Here is a 9295-nt window from a genome sequence, read left to right on the forward strand (position 1 = left end):
TGTACGACGTTAAAGCAAGCGCTACTTGGGAGGCAACCCAATACAGTAAATAAAACTTTTGCTTGTTCATTGATTTTTTTTCGATAAATTACAATTGTGTCTAAACATGGCAAAAAGATGGAGCCTTTACAAAGGTTGTGTACGTGAGGCCCTACTACGTGGTAACACTCTCGGAGCAGGAGGCATCAGAGCAGGAGGCATAGGAGCGGGAGGCACCGAAGATAGATCATTCAAGGCCCCAAACCTTGGTGGAACGCTGGATGACCCAGGAAAGAGGTGCCTCTGGAAGAAAGCTGCAAACCGTTGACGGTCATCAAGCTCATCAAGCTTCCTCTTCATGCCTGTTGAATAATTGTTGGCAAGCACGTGCAAACTTCGGTTCTCGTACTTAAGCTGTTTGATCTCCTGCTTAAGACTCTCCACCTCCGCCATCAAGGATTCAACCTGTCGGGAGCGAGCAAGAAGGCGTTGGCCCATGTTGGACACAGAGCCAGCACACTGAACACTCAGAGCCAGGGATTCTTGAACGGCCAACTCATCGGACCGTCCTGAAAGCAGCTGACTGTCTTTGGGAGTGAGGAGGTTCCGAGCCACTATCGTAGTCGTTGTGGGATCCGTCATCACAGAGTCCTCATCTGTAAGAGGGCCATGGGAAGATAAGAAAGACGGGCACCATACCTTACCCTGACGAGACGCGACCGGATCACTGCTTAGACTCAAATCTAAGCAAAGGTTCGATGGGTTGGATGAGCTAGCCATTGTTCACGAAGTTAAAAGAGAAGGGGTGGACGGAGTAGATTTTCAAAGGGCCGGAGACGAGTTTCAAGAATGGAAAATCTTGTGTGTAAGTTGGCGGTGATCGATAGCTCTATAAAAAGCCAAGGCAACGCGTCCACCGATTCAAAAAGCCTCGGCTTTTCAGAAAACGCGTTCAACACGTGGAGGCCATCATCGCAACTACACGTCTTTAGCCGACAAGCGCAAAGTTCGGCGACGCTTTATCTGCTTTTCAGAAAATGCGTGCAGCTTTATCGAAGAGGCGTCTTCAAAGAACGAAGAGTCGTCACTATTCCAAAAAGCCGGATTTGCGGGATTAAAATGTTTGTTGACAATGGTAAAAGAACAGTATCACCACTTGCTATTGAATTCCCTATATATGTCGACCTTCATTTTTTTTTTTGGCAAGACAGAACTGAAGAAAATGCCCAACTCTTTCTCACCTCTGAGGGCGCACTCCCAGCAAAGCCTTTCGAAATACTCAATTCTTTCTTCTTCCCCAAAGATGATACCAAATGCCTGGAGTACAGATGACCCAGGAGGAAACAGCACCACAAATACATGTGCTGATTCATTCACCGCTTCTTCAAAAGCAAAGGTATCTCATATCATCAAGGGCAAAAGCAAAGGTATCTCATATCATGCTCTTTCCCTGTCTTTTCCTTTGTCCTTGATATTACTTGCATGGCAAAGTGAAAGAAGCAATCAGCCAGCACTTGGAGTCTATCTGGACTCTATTCCCTGGTTGCTTACCTAGCTTTGCTGAGCTATCCTCTAACCCTCTTCAATACGAATTGGAGAGATTGAACAAAGAAACAGATAAGAGGAGGAAGCTCAGACCTTCGGGGGAGACCAAAGGAAGCCTGCTGCCCAGTTCAAGAGTAGCACAAAGGAAAATCAACGATGGGAGCAGCGCAGTTCAAGAGTAAGCCTGTGGAATCACAAAGATCCAAGCCTCACTGCAATCACCAAGGAGAAGATGGAACGAACACTCCATAACCAGATTTGCATCTCTAAACTCTTCTCTTTGTTAGATACATTCTGCCATGTTTAGTATGTTTAATTGCTGTTTATATGTTTGCTTGTGTTTAGTGTGGTTTTTAACATTGAGGACAATGTTTGATTTAAGTGTGGGGGAGTTTCTAAAGTGTTTTGATGCAAATTCGTAGGGTTTTATCCACCATAACTTCAAATGTTGTTTCTTACTGTTTTTAAGTGTGTTTAGTGTGTTTTGACTTAAAAATTCGAAAATCACATAAAAATTTGAAAAACATGTTTTGAAAAGCCTAAAAAGAGTGTTTTGAGTCATTTTTGTGTTGTAGGTCACCTTCCAACACAATGAGAAGGATTTGGTTTCTAATTGCATGACTGTTAAAAAGAGTTATAAACATGGAGAAAAGTTTGATTTACTCTTGGTATATGCTTGGTTATGGTTATAATGTATGACTTCACATGCAATCATAAAAGAAAAAAATTAGTTATGTAACATGCTTGAAGGAAGGAACTCAAACAAACGCTACGACCCTGAGAGACTTGAGCCTATAACGTTCTTTGGAGAGTATAATCTGTGATTTCTTGTTTTCCAAAGTTGTTGCATGATCTCATTATTCTTTGCTTGGTTACTACTTAGAAGGCGTTTCATCATATAGTTCCAAATGCTAGAACTCATGCCCATTTCATTCAAAGCATGTTATTGATTTGTATAACATATATCAAGATGAAGTTGTGTAGTTGCCACCATAGCCAAATAGCCTCACTTCCCATATTTCGTATATGTTGTAAGTTTTACCCCCGTTGAGCCATGTTAGCCCATGTTCTTTGTTAACCCACTTTATCCTCACCTAACCTAGAATATGACCGTCCTTACCCTTGTTCTTGAAGCATAGTAAGCAATGAATTCCTTTTGATTAAGGTATTGCAGAAAATAAGTGTGGGGGAAAGAGTGTTTATGTGAGTTGATGTGCCATAGGCACGGCCAAAAAGAAAGAAAGAAAAAAAAAAAAAAAAAAAAAAAAGAGTTGAAAAGTATTGTTGGTTGAAGTAAGGGCCCAAAACAATAAATTAGGCCCTAAGAGTTGTTGAATCTCCCCCTTATGTCTAAAAGTTGATTTCTGCATGCCAAGTGAATTCTAAGCCTTAATTTCATTACTTTGCTTGCTATTGTTTAAAGAACTTTTGTTTATCCCTACCTTTCCTTGTGAGCCAATATCCCAAGCCCCGTTACAACCCTTGACTTCTATCTTGAGTGTTGTGCATTTCAATTGTGGAGTTTGAATTTGGTATGAGCATATGGTGTCACTGGTTCTCGCGTCTAAGTAGTAGCATTCCATTCATGAGATCATATCTAAACATGCTTATTAACTCCAGAAATTGCGTTCTTTGTGATACATATATGTGAGTGTTCGTTTTCATGTTTACATCAATCTTCTCACATATGACTAGATTAGGGTGTGTAGTTAGAAAATCTGAGTGAAAATCGAGTGCATATCTTGTAAGGAATTGAGCAAATTCTCTAAGGCATGTTACTACATTCAAAACATGGTTTTAAATGCTTAATTGTGAAATAGTATGTGGTGACTATGATTAAGAATGTACTTAAGTGTGAAGATGACTAAAATCTGTGGGAATGATGATTTTTAACATGTCATGTGCATTGGAAATCCCTAAGACGGTTGTTGGAAGGTTTAGGTTGTGTTTTACTTGTTTAGTGTCGTTTTGTTTGTTTGTTATTATTTTGTTTTGCTCGAGGACTAGCAAAAACTAAGTGTGGGGGAATTTGATAGGAGCATATTTAGGCGACTTACTTAGCTTGTTTTCGTGCATCTATGTTGTTAATTCATAGTTGTTTTAGTAGTTTAAGCCATTTTCGTGTGTTTTTAGGTTCATATGGCTAAGGAAGCAAAAAGATGCATTTTGGAGCATTTTGGAGCAAAATTGGGCTTGGAATGGATAGCATATTTTTGGAGCCAAAGTGTTGGACGAATTTGAAAGCCTTGTATGCACTTTGGACATAAAACAAAGGGCCTAGCCCAATCAAACAATCCTTTGAGCCATGCAAAACCTCTAGCCCAATCAACAAGCCTTAGCCACATGCATTCACATGCATCACAACCCCAAATCCATCAAGAAACACCCATTCACACACACATGCACTCACATGCATTCACATGCATTTCCACCTTCCTACTTCATCATTTCACCACATTCTCCCTCTTTAACTCACATGCACCCAAACAAAGCCAACCTAGCTAACCCTACATGCATTATTTATTCACTCTTCATCATTGCATTCATCACCAAAGAACTCCCCATCATTGCCATGCATTCCCCCTAATTCCATCCATCTTCCACACCTTTCCAACCTAGCCACATCCTTTAATCATCCCCCCTTTAAGTTATGATTTTATTTCCTAACCCTACATGCATTATTTATTAACTTTTCATCATGCATCCACATTCATTCCAACACAAAACACACACATGCACTTATTCTTTCATCATTGCACCACCAATTCACCCACATGCATTTCCAACCATTCACACCCCTTTAATCATTCTCCTAGCTATCATTCACATGCTCTCCCATCCATTCTCTCCCTATATGTTCCCTCCACTACTCCTATAAATACCCTTGCATTCATTCATTCATTCATCATCTCATTTCATACACAACACACCACAAACACTTCCATCTTCTCCCTAGCCGTGAGTTTTTCTTCCATTTTTCCTCCATTTCTTCCATTTCCATAATCCCCCAATCCGTTCAACACACCTACAACATCCCTTAGTTCTTGTGCCACAATAAAGAGGAAGATAAGAGGGCCTAAACGTTCATACAATTCATGTTTGAGTTGTTGGAATGTTTACGCGTTTCTTTGATTTCAAAGTTTAAATTCAATTCTCTTTGTTTTGTAATATGAGGAATGGAAGATAAGAGGGCCTAAACGTTCATACAATTCACGTTTGAGTTGTTGGAATGTTTAGGTGTTTCTTTGATTTCAAAGTTATGAGGAACTAAACCCTTTTTAGCTAGGGGTGATTTCAATACCATGATTATTTATGTAATATGAATTGATGAATTCCGGTTATGAACTCTTGATTCGTGAATGCAATTGGCTTAACTATTTGATGATTAACTTATTTGTGTTTGTTGATTGAGGGTCAACACTTAATTAGCATGCATGAATATGTGGCTAAAGTTTAAGAAGGTTTCACATAATCGTTACTAACTTATACTTGAAAGTAGTGAAGGTCGCTTGTCACGATCGCGTTAAGTTTAATTCTTAGCATGAGTAACATGATGTCATAGTTGCAAGTGCTTTGTCAATGCTTATGGTTTTCATTATTCTTAATGATCTTCGATTGTATCTCTATTATGATGACATGTAGGGAACTTTTGAGAATGTTTTGGGTTGTCGAATGATGCCATCCAATCCAATAATATAAGGAAAATCTGAGGGTTAACTAGTGATGTCACGGTTAATTTGGGGCATTGTCGTTCATAATTCAATGAAGGAATAACTGGAAATTGATTCATATGCATAAATATCATGTGTGGAGAAAGAACCTCTAGCTAATTCACCAACCATCTTATTTCATCAATTACATTCTTGTTTCGTTATTTCAATTTTCATCAAACCTCAATCCCCCTTTTGCTTTAATGTGCAATATAGTTAGAAATCAATTTAGTTTGTGTTTTTAAAGCATTTTGATTCTTTTGGTTTGTCTTAGTGTTTTAACGTTTAGTTTCACATTCTTTGAGTCTAGTTTAACGTTTTATATTGTTTTTACGTTTTAGTTTAAATTCGTCCAAATCCAATTCCCCCCTATTTCGTTGAAGTCTTAGTCTTAATCTTTCTTATTTTTAGTTTTGCTTTCTTCGAGCATTAAATAGTGTTTTATATTGTGTTTTTATGTTTTTAAGTCAATTTAGAAGGTTTTAGCAAGCCCTCCTAATCCCCGGTCTAGAACGATCCCTCACTTATCCATTCTACTACAATTGTCAAACGAGGGTTTAATTTGAGTGTCAAGTAATTCTCGCATCAGCCTAGCGCCTAGGAGGCTAGGCGGGGTCTAGGCGGGCGCCTAGGCGTCTTAGGCGGATTTAGGTAAATTTCTTGTATATCTTGTAAATAAGTGCATATTAACACTTACAAAAAATTAAACTTGTATGAAATCCATAGATAAGATAATAAAAGAATAATAAAATGCAAAAAGAGTATCCAGCAAGTCCAAAATTTAAAAACACATTAAGCATATATGTCATAGAACCATAGTGAGGAGTATTGTAGGATGACACATGTATAATAAGTTCCCAATTTTAAACCACACAAAATGCAAAATAGGAGAAAAATAAGGAAATATAGTAATGTAGATAGAATTTTTTTTTTAATTTCAAAAAAAAAAAAAAAAAAAAAAAACCTCCTGACCTCTTAGCCACCTAGCACCGCCTAGCCTGTCTAGGCGCCGCCTAGAGCCACCTAGGGCCGCCTTGCCCGCCATCGCCTAGCCCGCCTTACCCGCCTAGGTGCCGCCTAGACCCCAACTGATTTTTCCAACGAATTTGCAAGAAAACGCCTCGGGTCACCACTGCCTAGCGCCTAGGCCATTTTTTAGAACATTGCAATAAACTCAAGGGTTTCTGAATTAGGGCTTTTGGAACTAGGAATTTCTGAAATTAGGGTTTCTAAATTAGGGTTTTGGAATTAGGAATTTCTGAAATTAAGGTTTCTAAATTGGAGAAGGTTAATTTGCTTCATGATTTCTTTGCTCAGTTTGTTGTGCTGATCTATTTGCTATAAATAATAATCATGCTTTGGAACTAGGAATTTCTAAAATTAAGGTTTCTAAATTGTAGAAGGTTAATTTGCTTCATGATTTCTTTGCTCAGTTTGTTGTGCTGATCTATTTGCTATAAATAATAATAACAATTGTTTGGTTGATGCTAACTAAGTAAGCACACAAATTAAAACCCTCTTGTGACAATTGTAGTAAAGATGCAAGTAGGGATCGTTCTAGACCGGGGATTAGGAGGGATTACTAAATCACTTGGACACTGACTCAAAAACGTAAAACAAACGTTAAAAACACTAAACTAGACTCAAAGAATGCAAAACTAAACAATAAAACACTAAAACAAACCAAAAGACTCAAAGAATACAAAATACTTATAAACACAAATTAAGACACTTTCTAACTAAATTAGACACTAAGGTAAAGGGGGATTGAGGTTTTGACGAAATTAATTAAATTGCACAGATTGTAACTTAAAGGCAGAATGTAAATATGAATGTGATGAAAATATGGATGAATGCTAGCTAGAAGGTTCTTCTCCACACATGTCACACTTGCATACAATTTGATTTTCAGTTGGTCTTTCGATTCATTATGAAACTCAACACCCCGGGTTAATTAGGTCCGCTTAAATTAACCGTCAAGTTTTCCTTAAGTTAATGAATTGGATGATTGCATGCGACAACCCAAAGCATTCCCCACAAGTTCCCTACATGAATTGCATAATAGAGATACAAGCAAGAATCATTAAGCATCATGAAAACTATAAGTATTGACGAGGCATTCGTTACTATGATTGCATGAAACTTATGCCAAGAATTTATTTAACGCGATTGTTTATAAGCAACCTCCACTACTTGTGAAAATAAGTTCATAACTATTAGGTGAAATTCACTTATATTCTAGCGTCATATTCATGCATGAAAATTAAGCGTGCACTCTCAATCAACATACATAAATAAGTTATCGATCAAGCAGTTAAACAAATTGAATTCACCATTCATGAAATTCCAACCAAAAGTAATCAATTCATGTTGCAAGCATAAACATGGTTTCGAATCACCCCCTAGCTAACTAGGGGGATTTAGCCTCTCATGTTCACAACAAGAAAAATAAAATTGAATTTAAACATAAAGAACAAAGGATGGATTACACCTAAAACGCCCAACGAATCCACTTGAATTTCTGCGCGATTTAAAGTCCTCTTCCTCCTTTCTTCTTGCTGCGGCAGAGAAGGTTTATTGTGTTTTTGGGTGATTTTCTGGTTTAGGAATGGGTTTAGGGAAGTGTGGTGGTGCGGCAAGGTGGTGGAGTGATGGAGGAAGGTTGGTATGGTGGCTGGAAGGGTGGAGGAAGCTGCGGCAGGTTGGGAAAAATCTCCAAGTGGCTGCACGGTTTTTTCTTGGGAATCAATGAATGGTAGCGGCTAAAAGACAAAGGAATGGTGGCTGCGCTGGAATGAATTAAAATGTGGAAGTGGCTGCGGCTGATTGTGTTTTTATAATGGTTGCTGCGGCTGGACAGTTTTTGGGGAATGGATGCTCGGATTAAATGGGGAAGAATTATGGGATGCACGGCAGAGAAGAAATATTGGGTGAAGGTGTTGCGGCTGGATGGGGAAAAAAAATGGAAAGGTTATGGGAAATTCTGGTGGCTGCGGCAGATTTAAAAATAATGAGAATTAGGGTGAAATAATAAAAAATGGGCAAAATGCGGCTAAAGGATGGAATAAAAAAATGGGAGTTATGGGATATGGCTGCACGGCTTGATTGAAATAATGGGAAAAGTGGCTGATTACTTATGAAATCAATGGATGCACGGTTTTTTGGGGGGGAATTAAGGGAATGGCTGGCGGCTTAGGGAATATTAGGGTGAAATAATGTGTGATGCACGAGTTATGGAAGGAGATTGTGGAAGGGTTTTAGAAAATAAACCCTAGCTTATTAAAATTAAATCAAAGGCTTACGAAAATAGGAAATTAAAACATAAATATAAAGGTGCGGCTAGGAAGGGAAATAGGGCTAGGGCCTTGGTTTTGTGTCCTAAAGTGCCTATAAGGCCGTCAAAGTGGCTAGAAAATACGGACGTTTAAGTTTAGGAAAGGTTACCAAAACGGGAAACTTAGGGTTAACTTTCCTAAAAATAGGAAACCTTGTTTGAGTAGGATTCCTCGTTTTGGTAAGAATTCATCGTTGGAGTAGGATTTCGTCGTTTCTTCAAGTCTTCAACTCATTCGTTCCAAAAGACTCCATTTTGCATCTTCTTGCACACTTTGGCCTTATAATCTGAAAATACACAAAAGTGGCCTTAAACACTAAAACAATTAAGTAAACACAACATAAATGCACGAGAACAAGCTAATTAAGTCGCATGAATATGCTCCTATCAAATTCCCCCACACTTAACTTTTGCTAGTCCTCGAGCAAAACAAAACAACTAAAGTAAACAAGACGAAACAAAACAAACAAAACATAACCTAAACCTTCCAACGTTTGCCTCAGGGATTTCCAATGAAACATGACAAGTCAAAAATCATTACTCACATAGCTTTTAGTCTTACTTCCCCTTAAGCACATACTTAATCATAGTCACCATTCACTAGTTCACATTTAATCAATTAAAACACATTTTGAATGTAGTAACATGCCTTAGAGAATTCCCTCAATTCCTCACTAGTTATGCACTCTATTTTCACTCAGATTTTCTGACTACACACCCTATACTA

The sequence above is a fragment of a genome, unplaced genomic scaffold, assembly GCF_019419815.1.
Source record: "Pyrus x bretschneideri cultivar Hongxiangsu unplaced genomic scaffold, Pyrus_bretschneideri_v1 Contig99, whole genome shotgun sequence".
NCBI lineage: Eukaryota > Viridiplantae > Streptophyta > Magnoliopsida > Rosales > Rosaceae > Pyrus > Pyrus x bretschneideri.